The 13,015-nt window shown below is 41.6% G+C and overlaps 1 long non-coding RNA gene across 2 annotated transcripts; it reads right to left on the bottom strand.

Moving 5' to 3' along the window:
* Positions 1-2,971: 2,971 nt before the first annotated feature.
* Positions 2,972-8,385, bottom strand: LOC111940548 (uncharacterized). Of its 2 annotated transcripts, none has more exons than XR_015285112.1 (3): positions 8,261-8,385; positions 7,106-7,287; positions 2,972-6,438 (listed from the first exon to the last, which is right to left on the bottom strand). It is a non-coding gene; the product is annotated as an uncharacterized LOC111940548 (long non-coding RNA). The 2 variants fall into 2 exon arrangements; XR_002869546.2 differs by lacking the exon at positions 8,261-8,385 and adding an exon at positions 7,631-7,833.
* Positions 8,386-13,015: the final 4,630 nt, after the last annotated feature.

Below are 13,015 nucleotides of genomic sequence, written 5' to 3'. Positions count from 1 at the left end.
ATTGTTTTAATAAATTTTAATTCTGTACTATAGCTTAAAAACCACTGTAAAATCAGAGATAGAAAGTTGGGGGTAGTCTGGCTTCTTTGTCATAATGCCTTGTTTACATACTCCTTTTTTTTTTTTTTCTTTGTACTACTGAAACCTTAAAGCACTCAAGGGGAGGCATCTCAGTGATGGTAAGCAACACCCTTCTTTTTGGTTGCAGGGTCCTCAGACCATCCTGTAAAGTAGAAACCCATTCTAAACAGAAAGAGAAATGCACTATTTCAGTGATACACTTTGCTAACAGGACATAAATTACTAAGCAATATGAGATGGGAACATGAAAGTAGCCCATAGAAGGCAGGCGATTAATGCATAGAGAGGAGGTATGACAGCAGACCCTCCTTAGACTTAGAAACAGTTTGTCATTAGTGCATTTTTTTTAAACTTCAGAATTTTAATGGGAGAAAAGTGTTTCTTTTTGCCTCCAATCTCCTCTTTAGTTAACGGAGGCTTCGGGTTCCCCCTCCCCCTTCATTTCTGGAGAGGCTGCCAAGTTTTCCCAGAGCTAAAAGCAACAACTTTCTGTTAAACGTTACTTCATGCTTCTGGTATTAATCTAATAGGAGGCTGGATGGGGAGGAGGGGGAAGCAGCAATGAAATCTGATTTCCTGCCATCCATGAAATCCATAGAAAATTCAGATCTAACACTAACTTTAACAGCTGGATGACTGCTTTGGCTTTTACTTGCCATAGGAACACACAACTGCATAGGGTTTTATTGATTATAAAAAGAAAAGAAAGTCAGGCAAAAGGCAAAATTAAAAGGAGGCTTCCATTTGTAAATACCCTGATTAAACCATCCTTTTCCATTATGCCAGAAATATTAACAAATTTTGCAAATTGTTTCTCATTTCTGTTAACATTTCTAATAAGAATGTTCATGGAAAGAGAAAATACCCAAGGAAATTGTCTTGCTAATAAGCACTTCAACAAATATTTACTTGGGAAGTGCTCCAGCAACCACTTTGAAAAGGGCATTAATGGGTTTGAGAATCACACAATGGGGACATTTAAATAAATCTCCTTTATGGAGGTGAAAAAAAAAATCATAACAAAAGCAGTAGACTGTGAACACTCAAAATGTAAGTCAGAAAGCTGTCCTGTAGCAATTCCTGTCCATAGACAACATACAGCACAGAACTGTTAGCAGCACATCCGTCAAGTTTGACTATTCTGTTAATAATTGCTTGGAGGATGATGGTCACAAATGTAATCCTTTATCTTGATTATTTAAAATAATGGCTGTTTTCTTCTTTCAGTGCTTGTTGCTCAGGCTTTGCTCCACCTGCTTCTTAAACGCCATATGGCTCAAATCACGACATATTGCAGAAGATTTCTTTTACATTGATGCAAAGAAAGCTTAATACAGTACACATGCTGAAACTGAATGCTGTTTTGCAGATGAAGCAGTGCTATAGCTTGTGTGTGTATACAAGGAAGGACCCTTACCACAGATTATACTGATTATAAAGCTTTACCTGCCTGCTGATGCATGCAATCAACAGGACATGGCAGCTGGTTTTTATGTCCCTAGCTGCAGCCAGCTGTTAGGCTGAAAGTGTTAATCACCCTTTTCATCGGTCCCAGGTTGCATTAAGCAAACTAGAAGACTCTCAGGAGCAGCGATGCCTGAGAAATCCCAGAAGCTAACACCCAAAACATGAAGTAGAAGTTATGCTGTGTGAGCAGTGAGGCTTCTCGAGGGGCAGATAAGCACAGGGCTGGAACATTTGATAGTCTCAAGTACTGATGGGCAGGAGAGACGAGGAATGAAAGCCTGGAAAACGAGAGAATGAGAAAAGTTCCTGTGGATATCACATTAGAAAGAACTTTTAACAGATGAAGCTGCTTAGAGTGTTGAAAAGGCAGAGACCTCTAAGAAGAAAATTGTTTCCAGTTTCTTTAGTCTGTGTTCCTAAACTCCAGGACATTATGCATAGTTTTTAAGTCAGCAGGACTATTGCCATTGCTCTCTCTGTACTCCAAAAATTCCAGCTGGTATCAGGTTTTCCTTGTAATGGAAACAAGCTGGCAGAACTTCAAAGTCTTGATAACAGTTTATACAGAGAAAGGACAGCAACAGTTATAGTTCCCTATTAAAAAATGTTGTTTTCACCTCTCTATTTTTTTATAGAAGTTGGATAGAATTTGGTAATGAAATGGTGCCACTTGTATCTGGTCAAAGCTCAGGAAGAGAATGTCAAAATGTAGCTGTACTGGAATTTGTTTGGGAAACGTTATCTGAGAGCTCAGCTTTTGTTTAATATGCCATGACCAGGGGCTATGAGCATTATGAAATCCTTGATCTCAGTTACACAGCTTTTAAATGGCTAAGAAACTGAAATGCAAGTTTGAAAAATAGGGATATATGAGTATCCTAGTTCTCTATTGGAAGGCACAGAAATCATGCAATCCTGATAAACACTAGACAGTATGAAGACAGTATGAACCCTCCAAAGAACATAGGAAACTGAGTGAAAAAATGTTGAGTAAGTAAAAATAACACTTGAAAATAAATTTGCCTTTGATTAACAAATCCAATTCAAACAATTCCATCAGAGTCTTAATCTTTTCTAAGTTTTTACCACAGTGGGATTGTCGTTTCAGTTTCAAAGCTGTCCTAACTTTCCATTTTTACTTATCTGCAAAAAATGTTTCTCTTTTAAAAAAGTACTACAGTCCCTCATTTATTTTCTTCTTCCTTTCCTTCTTCCCTGATGATATGCAACAGCAGAAATGGTCTTTGTTAGCTTTTTCTGGGCTGGCAAGAAGCCCAAAGATCCAGCTGACAAAAACCTCAAGTCAGCAATTCCAGAGTGAAGAATGTCCTTTTCAGAGCCCCCATTTCACAGCTCCCTGTCACAGAGCATCTCAGCAGCACCACACAGAAGAGCCTTGCACTGCCCTTCCTTCCAAGGTGAATTATCTTTGCTCTGTACCTTGTGCTTTGGCGCTCAGCTCTCCTCACCCACACATCGCTGCCCAGCGTTTGTGTGCTGAGCTCTGGGGAAGGCTGATGCGACAGCATCGGTCCAAAATAAAGCTCCCATCAGGGTTCAAGGAGTGACTGCAAGGCTCAGTGGGCCAGCTTGTCCCTTCCAGCCCTCATTACATCTGAAACAGAGCATCCTGAACTCAGAGGGAAGCAGAATGAGAGGCTTTGTGAGCCCAGACACAGTATGGTCAGCACAAGGTCCCCGAGTTAAGAACACGTGTGCTGCTGTAATCCTCACCCACTGCTGGATCACTGAGTTTGCACCAAAATTTCTAACTCAAAAGAGTCAAGAGCTTCACAAAAGTTGCTGGTTCACAGTGGGCAGCGCTCAGAAAAACAAGTGTTGTGAAGAAACCTAGAGTCTGTCTCATGCTTTAGTTAAATAACGTGAATTTTGATTTGGTTTTTTTTTTCCCCCCCAGAGGAATTCAATTATTTTTAAGGAAACAAAGAATAAAGTAAATAAAGACTTCAGTGGGCTGCACAGTGATCTGAACTACAGCTTTGCAGCACGGAAGTGGTTCATCCTGCAATCACAGTACTTAATTTAATATCAAAATAAGCACTTATTTCTCATGCAGTTTTCTTTCCTGAGCCTTTCTTTAGTGGACACAACAAGTGAACACTGTGCTTTTTGTTCTTTCTCCTCCCCTTTCCTCAGTGGTTCTTTAGTATTTACCTCCTCTCATTTTGGATTTCCTGTCTGTACCCTAGGGAAAGGATTTTCCTGTGAGAAACAAATGTCACATTGCTGATCTGTTTGGATGACAATAGTTCAAGCCTATCCTCTATGTGAAGCACAGCTCTCATCTACCTGCTACCAGAAGAGTACTGCTCTCAGATTATTATTTTTCCTGAACCATTTCATTTGGAACTAGCTTTATAGAATCAATTTTCTGGTCCCTAGCAGAGCTGCTACTTCCATTTTTTAAATTAAGGTGGATGCAACTGTTTTGGGTAAGTGAAGACCTAAACTGGATTAAATCTCAATATTCAAACCAAACATCATTTTGAAAACATACCTATTTTCTATAGGGTCCTGTGTAGCACATATGTTTTGGTTACTGCATTTGATGTTTTGCTCTGAGAGGGGGAAAAAAGCAAGTGAGAATACTCTGTATTTCTTCTGCATAGATACAGAGAGCAGGGCACAGTGACTCTGGTAGAAGCATCCAGATATGGTGATATTAAACACACACAGCTGTTTCTGAAATTACAGAAGGTGGTTTTGCACAAGGGAAGGAATATTCCTGGCAACTCACACCTAATTATTCATGGAAATAAAAGTCACCAGCAGGACAAGAGAAGGAAAAAAAGCTCTGCATTTCAGCAGCAAAAATCCCAGAAGGTGTGTCTGCTCAAACAATTGAGACCCAAAACTTTCTTCCTCTCAAACACAGATCAGAGCTTTTGTTTTTTTCCAGTGATCAGAGAGACCAAAAAGCCTTTAGCCTCTGGATCATGTCCAAGGCTGCTGAGCCTCGGGTGACTTGCTGACAGGCTTTGGAAGTGCTTGGGAAGAGAGGTGCCACCTCTCTTCTCTGGCTCTGGAGAGGGAAGAAGACACACCACAACTGTGAAGATGGAAAAGTAGTTTTTGGAAGCTCCCTGGGGATTATATTTATGTACATGAATGATCAAGTGCAAGGTATGAGTCCTATACTGAGCATGTGTCATACCAGCAGAGTGCAAAAGTAGGGCTGAGGAATGGGGTAGGATGTATTGCTTAGTGCATTTTCATTCAGAGGTCTTCAGGGTGTTTGGTGCTTAGGCTGTCATAGCTTAGAAAATGCCATAGATTTCTTTGCTATCCTCTTGTGGTATGCGATAAGAGCTTGCAGTGGCCCAGCTGTGGCAAACAACAGTCTGTGTCTTTGAGAGGCTGTGCTGTATAACTTCAAGCTGTTACAGAGCATTGGGGAGGGGTTTGTGGCTTGTGGTGTATGTAGAATGGGTGACTTGTAGATCTTCTGGATCTGCAGACCCTGTGCTTGTGAGGTATTGGATTGGATGACCATGGTGGCTTATTCCATGTATGGTGTGTGATACCACACACTGCTCACTATTTTAAGAGAAATAATTGCCTTGGTTGTATTCTCACATTGAAAATTGACTAAAAACTTCTTTAAAACACATGAAAGAATGTCTAGGTGTTGAGCTGTGGGTAATGCATTATGGAAAGGTCAAAAAAGCCAGTACTCCTGCCAGTGCATCACCAGAGAGCTAGCTGGGGTTCAGAAGAATGCAGCAGAATTATATACAGCCTTGCTTCAGTCTTACCTTGAACCCATTTGCTTTTCATTTGCTACAATGCAAGTGTAAGAAGAATCTAAATCTATACTTAGTGATGGGGCTAATGAAAGGCAGATGCAGACAGTGCTTTAATAAAAGTGAGACTTGGTTGCAGGGGAAATTGTGTGGAGCCTGCAGACACTTTCAAACCAGAGGAACTACCTGTGAAAGGCACAGTTTGGAGAGTCTTGGACTTTGTCTCATAAACTCACAATGTTAGGAATCACTTAAGGTCAGACGTATAAATAGATTGCCAAAAGCCTTTTTTTTTTTTTCAAATAAAGACATGAGGGACAACCTTTCTGTCACAGCAGGCAACACATGCACATGCTAAATCTAGTCAACAAAACAAATATTGTGCAAAAAACCTTCTAGGCAGTGAGGTAGGTGATTACCCAAGGAAAGCTCATTCAAGGGAGAGACTGTGCTGGACACTGTAGTAATCAAAGGGTAAAACTGAACTGTGATCGTGCTGACTGTACAATAAAGAAAAAAGCAAACCTCCAAGTAAGTGCAACTCTCACTTTTCCAAATTCAACTCTGTAGGAAGTAAATATTGCTATGTGGAAAGCTCCAGTAGAATTGGCTTAGGCCAGGTGGGTCTGGTTTGTGTGTTATTCTGACCTGACCTTTTCCTTCCAATCGATGCTAATTTATATTTTCCACACTGGAATCTGGAGTTGCATTCCAAATAAAGGGTTCACTTGCTTAACTGGAGATAAAAGCTGAGATACCTGCTTCTTTGCCACTGCAACAATGAGGAGATCCATCAGAGCACTGCCACATCCTAACTGGTCAATACTTTTGCATAATTTGTCTGCAGCAGTTGGACAAATGTTGGAATCTGGTACTGCATTTTTCTGATACAAAGCCTTCTGATTTCAGAGCAACTCCTTAAACACAAGTTCTCACATATCAGTGAGAACTTCAGAAGAGATAGCACCTTGCTTGCTTGAATCTCCAAGTGCCTGACTTCCAAAAACTCAGCTTTTACTCAGTCAGAGAGAAAGTATTTATTTAGCTGTGACTTTCTTTATGCCTTCTCTTCATGCTGTCCTGATGTCTTTCTGGTTTCTCTTCCACATGAACAGTATTCAGTCACCTGCATGTTAATTCAGCCTGTTATCAAACCCTCCACCTACACAACACATTCTTAAACAGCTTTGTGCATACCCTCATTTTTGGGGTGGTGGCTCCTATTGTTTTAGCTATCTGTTCCCTAAAGCCTAATTGCACTCTGCAGTTGATTTAAGTGAAGGGTGGTTGTTACACCCACTACCTTCAGCAGCTGCCAGCATCACAAGATGCACATTTTTAGTACCCAGGCAGGCCACTGTGTTTATGTCCCTCAGAACGACTCAGCAGGACGCTAACCACGGACAGCAAGTTTGCTCAGACACACAGATCTCTTCCCAGGAAACTTCTTGAGCTGCAGACCACCTTCCTCTACATTCCTACAGTAATGAAACCCTGCATTTAAATGCAATGGCTCCCTTTTTTTTAGACAAAACTAGGCTCTGAGTACTACAGGAAAACGGCCTGTTCCACTCTACCTCTTGCTCTATAAATCATTTTTCTATCCCCAGTTAAATCTGTTTTCCAGTTAAATATGCCAATAGTGTTCTCTTTGCTGAAAGATCTGGATTTTGCCTTAACTGTAGATTTGTTACTTTGTGAAACACAACTCTACACATTTCAAAATTAACCTGTATTGTCAGCTAGCCTTAATGTGGTAAGATGTAGCATAGCCAGAATAAAGAAATTTTTACCTTTCAGTCAAAACTGGCATTTATGGCAATGAGTAGAAGCTGGCTTCATTCTCTGGAAAGCTCTTGACATTGGGACACCCACGTTCAAGTTCCTGCTTTGTTCATCTCAGTGGGTCTGGAGTAAAAATCTCTGGTCCAGCTTAGGCAGATCTTTTAAGTGGGACCCTGCATCAGGTCAGTTCCTGATACCACATTCAACAACAAACATTCATGAATGAAAACATCCCATTAACATCCAAAAGCAAACATTAGTGCAACTGAGTTAACATGAAAAATACATATGTAAAAAAAAAAAAAAAGAACATTTCAACAGTTTTCTTTTCACTCCAGCATTGAATAAACCAATTTCAAACTTCCAGTGCTGCTGAGGAGCAAATGTTGTGCTGCAGCAACTACAAAACTGCAGCACTGGTCGCTGTGGGGTTGGGGTAGAAACCTTTAGGATTCCCACTGTTTATTAGGGTATTTCCAGACTTTTGGATGGTTCTTCAGACACGAGTCTCCTAGGAGCCAAATTGTGCCAACCTGGCTCTCCCCAGCTTGTCCAGGATTCTTTACTGCCTTTGTTGCCTGGGGAAAAGCTGACACCTGACAGAGCAAAGGCTGCTGCCCCTTGCAGAGCTTTGCAAAGCACAGGATGGTGCTCTGAGTGCAGCAACAAGCTCTTCTCCCTGCAGTGCTGCAGATTCTCCACCCTGATCCTGCCCTTTCCAATCATCTCCTTTAGCACAGCTTCCAAGTGCTCAGCTCCATCTTGGGCCACTTCCAAGGCTGAGGAACAACCCTCGTTTACCTAATGACACCCGCCTGGCCTAGAGCAGGGATGTCCTTTCTCTGACCCATTTGACAGAGGAAATTTATCAGCTTTGGAGCTTTTCCACTTTAAACAGAGACTTGCTTCAATGCCGCTTGCCATGACTTGCTCGGCGGAGCACACAAAGGAGCACAGTGTCATGGAAATAAATGAGCCACCTCCTTGGAACTCTTCAGCCTGGCAGTCATGCCCTGGCAGGAGCCTCACCTGGCACCAGTTTTTGTCAACCAACAGGTCATAACCCGGAGGCAACACACTACTGCAAACAGGCACAAGCTGTTCATAGGAACAAATAAAAGTGAATGCATGGGCAGGCTTTGGAAATCCCATGGAAGTTTTACCTGATGAATGACAAGCAGATTGTAAAAACACTTAGATACTTCTGGGAAGTACCTGATCCCATAACTGCTCCAGCCCAGGAAATTGCCTCATCACTAGGCAGAGCAGTCATGCTACCTCTAGCTTTTTGCTTTGTGGCTTGATGAGTCTTTCTTTTCAGGTGAAATCATGACTTCACATCCACAGGTGAGGTGAAGAGCCTCTCTGTGTCAATTCTTTAACTGGAAAAGCCAATTATCCTGCACAGGGGCTGTAAGTTTGAGCTGCCTCAGGAAGGGGAAGAAGCTCATGCTGAACTGATTCTCCTGCTTCCTGGATGAGAGATGGGCACTGACACAACTCCAAAGAGAACAGCAAATCCCCCAATATATAAAGTGACAATGCAAGCGCCTGAGCCCAAGCCATGAATCTTTATTTCAAATAATCTCTTATTTCAAAGTAGTGAGCATTTAATCAACTTGGGAGACTATGGGAATTTTTGGCACATTTTTATTCTTATCAGTAGCCTCTCCTTGGCTGTTTGCTCTCTCCAGTAGGCTATGGCTAGTAGCCCCATTTTGGACACTTGGACTAGGACTTGGAAATGCAGCCCAGGCTCTCAGTTTTTAAAAGTTAGACATGTTGCAACTCCATGTTCCCATTCTGCTGTTGTCCAAAATGTCATGTGCTGCAGAGTAGACCCACAGAGGAATCACACAGGTGACTGACAGCTGGGAATTTTCTGCCTTTCAAGCACTCCATTCTCTTTTAATGAGATTCTAAAAACACACCTGGATATGTTTCTAAAAGAAAGTTTAAAAAAGTGTGGAAATAATATCACATAGAAATTTCAGAATTTGGTGTGAACCCCTGATCTCTGGGTTTAATGGCAAAGTACATTTCTGCCTTAAAGCATGAGGTACTACTATTCCTCTCTGCAAAAGTATGAACATTTCCCAACCTATGTTCAGAGACCCTCAGTGAAACATCCTGTAATATTCAGCATGAGCCATATATCCACTTACTGAATAGTACATGCTTGACTTTTGGGATTCATAACACCCAAAACAGTCAAATGGAACCCTTAACATATTTTTAAGGTAGCCTTGAATGCACCCATTTGTATTTGCTCTTTCTGTTACAACACTGTGCTCCTGAAGGAATGGCTGACAGAGCATGATGCTCACTATGCTTCTAAAATGGGCAGTCTGGGAGAGAGCGAGCTTTTGCAATGCTCAGGAGGAGGCAACAAAACCGGCTGTTCAGCTTAGCTGGCTTGTCAACACACTGTCCCCATAATTAGCTGTGCCCTCTGCAACCTCTTATTACACCAGCTGACCTAAGAAACATCAACATCTCCTCAGACCTGGAAAGTGTAGAGTCCCGGTCAAGAAACGGCATGAGCTCACCTTCAGAGAGACGTGGTAATCCTCAGTGTGAATGACTCCTCAAGTTTAGTTGTCACTCTCCAAAAGCTGGGCTCAGCACCCAGGACTTCACTGATGAAGACATACTAAACCCTGTCCAGCTCAGAGCACACACAGACTGAGGCTGCTGAAGGCAGAATAACCATACAGCCAGAGCCAAGTCACACTGATATTGTAGGGAGCCTATTTGGAGGCTTGGCCTCAATTAGCATATAAATGAAGTGGTACACGTAGTCACAGCTTGCCAGAGAATGAGACAAAATAATCTCCCCAGTTTGGCAGCTCTCTAGAGCATTTAGTTTGTGAATGAGGAGCCAGGCACACTTCGAAGCCAAGCTGGGTCCACAGCTTACAGCCAATTGAGTTTACGTGGCAAAAACAGGTCTTGAGAAGTCATGAACGAGACCAATGCTTTTCCTGCTCTTAAACTAAGTTTCTGTTATAGGAAAATGACTTTAAAGATACTCAGTGCCATTCCAGAAGACTGATAGCATTTCACCTATTGCATCCACAGGCCCAGATGAGCTGTGGTATGGCCCTCCTGCTGCAGGCTTCTGGCCATTAAAAGAATGCTTGATTTTTTTCCAGGTAAAGGAGAAGGAATGGAAAGTTCACAGGAAAAACGATACAGAGAGATGCGACCACGTAGCTGCTGAGCTTAGACACAGACAGAAATTTTACTTAGGGATCTTTATGAGGTAAAGAATAAGGACACAAAAGCAGTATCAAGGACCTTCAAAACTGGTTCACAACAGCATAGAGGGAATGAGTAGCTGTGTTTACTTTTATAGCTTATACAAGCCTTTAAATGTATTTCAGCTGAGACAGAAGAAAGAAGGCTTGTGTTTTTGTGCAGATGCCTTTCACATTCATTAGGGTTTAGTTTTTCTTCTTTAAATATTTTCAGTTGTCAGGGGCTCAGCCCAGACGCAAAAGGAGGGGAATGTAAGCACAAAGGTATGCAGATTTTTCCATGAGTAGTGCAGTCTTATTCCTGTAACTACATAATCTACTTCGGGGAGAATTGAATTTCTTGGAGAGAAAGCAAAATAGATTTAAATGCAGGTAAAATGCAAAGGGAAGATCAGCACTGGGCAACAATGGTCCTTTTCTTCATACTTTAAACTCTGGTTTAAATATAGTGCCTTGGAAAAAAAAAAAATCCATTCTCCATTTGCATTAGCAACCATGGTCAAGCCTACTTTGACTACACCTGCATCTTGTTCCCTATCCTGGGAAAAATGCTTCTTTTCATTAATGGTAGAAGTTACAAGAAAATCTTAGAAGGCTCTATTGAAGTCCTCTTGGCACCCTTCAACTAACTTACAGTTTCTTTCTACAGCGAGTTTGTCCCTTCCCTTTGTTTTCAAGCTTCAGTTTAGTGCTTTCCTATGATGCTGTAGCAGCTGCACTCTGGAGCTGCACAGATGACTCACACTTTGCAAATGCCCTGGGCCTTCTCTTCAGTGGGGTGAGGTGGGTGCTGTGCTTCTGCACTCCTACCCATTTGGCCTTGTAGGCACCTGAACTTCTGGGTTCCTGTAAAAATCCAGGGTCATGACCTGGTCCTGGACTTGCTTTAGCAGTCTGGTAGATACAGTCCCATCTGCTCCTCACAACCAGGAAAGCTGTCATGTGAATAACCTCTTTTTCCATGGCATGAAAGAGTCAAACAACCTTAATGAAAAGCAGAAATGACAACGTGCTTGAGCAAGAGCTGGGAATTTAACGACTTGGATTAAAGAAATATGTGACATCCAACTTGATTCAGTGCAAAAAAAAATATTACATTAATATCACATGACAAGAAACATCAAAATAGAAGTACCCCTTGGAAAGCCCCCCCTTGTCCCTTTCATTCACGTTACCCACCCCTTGGCAATCTGCTTTCCTGGTGAGCCATTTCTGGCACAGCTATTGTGTGAAGGGTGGTTTCTGATCCTGCACTCTGTAATATCCCATTCAAGTTTCAACAGGGGAGAAATATTTCACTGAGGAATTAACATTTGTTTAACCCACCCTCACAAAGAAAGAAAAAAAAAAAAAGGGAGCAAAGTGGTTCATCAAAAATGAGTATAGCAGAATGAAATAATCCCATGACTCAGGGTTGAACCAGAGTGATGATGTAGATCTACTAGTAACTTCAACTTGCATCTGTTCAAATTAAAGGGCAAAACTACTCTGATCTTGTTAGGTCTTGTATATTCTGACACCACCACCTGAACTGGAACGGCAACATAATTTTCCAGTTGTCTCCACACTTTGCTTTCTTGTGGTCAGGAGCCTAAAAGTAGCTCTGGCAAAAAGAAAGAGGGGGCTGCTTCCAAAAAATTTTGCTCTGTAAATACATTTCTTATTCATGCTTCTAGGCACATAACATCACCTCTAGGATCATGAACCTTTTATGACTATGACCTCCAGCTTAGAAACTACAGTCTGTTACAAAATGAAGATGCTAGCCCTGTCCTGAACTTACCCACAAAAGGTCCCGCACAGATTAATTTGCAAATCTTGTCTCTGTCTCTCTGCCTCCACCTCAAAACTGCAAAAAAGCACAGCTTTGCACAGAGCAAGAATAATGATAATTATGTGGAGCTTTTCCTTTATCTGAATTATTTTAGCACACAGTCACACTGGTCACCTTCCTCTGCTTCATCACCTTCCTCTACTTGCCTTGATGGCTGCTAGAGCTGCATCCAGCCCTGACACCAGCTCCTGCCTCTGGTGCAACTTCCAATTAGCAAAGTGTACACAGTGAACACATTTTAAGTACTCACAAAGTATTGAGCCCTCCTGCACCTATTGCTTATAGAACCTAGCATTAAGAAAGGTCAGGATGAAGGTTGGTTTCTCATTTTAAAGGAACTAACATGTAAAACAAAGATCTCAGAGAAGCTGTCAACTTTCTGTGAGGTTCAGCATAAACTACAGAGACCAGCTGCAAAATAACAGTTGGGTTTCAGATATAAACAGACTGAGTTCTACTGTGGGTTTATATATCTATTTTGGTGAAGTTATTTATTCTACAGGAAAAATGCTCTTTTTAAGTCCCCAGGAAGGCAGGGGGATGAGAGGAGAAAAGGAAGTCCTGCTTATGTTGTTAGAAGCAGCTTCACTTCTAGACTCAGAAAGGGACTGTAAAATAAATGTTTCACAAAGGCACAAATTTGGAAAGTCTTCAAGAAAATGATACCTTTTAAAAAAATAAATAAATCACACAGCCCTTCCATCAGGATATTTAAAGCTACTTTCCTGTCTTTAAAAGCACACCCTATCTTTTGTTTCCTGGCTGGATGGGGAAAAAAACCCCACAGAGGTACAGAGATTACAGCCCAAAGTAAACAAGAACAG

The sequence above is a fragment of the Cyanistes caeruleus genome, chromosome 3 (assembly GCF_971803275.1).
Source record: "Cyanistes caeruleus chromosome 3, bCyaCae1.hap1.1, whole genome shotgun sequence".
Classification (NCBI taxonomy): Eukaryota; Metazoa; Chordata; class Aves; order Passeriformes; family Paridae; genus Cyanistes; species Cyanistes caeruleus.
This window is presented reverse-complemented; position numbering and strand designations above follow the sequence as displayed.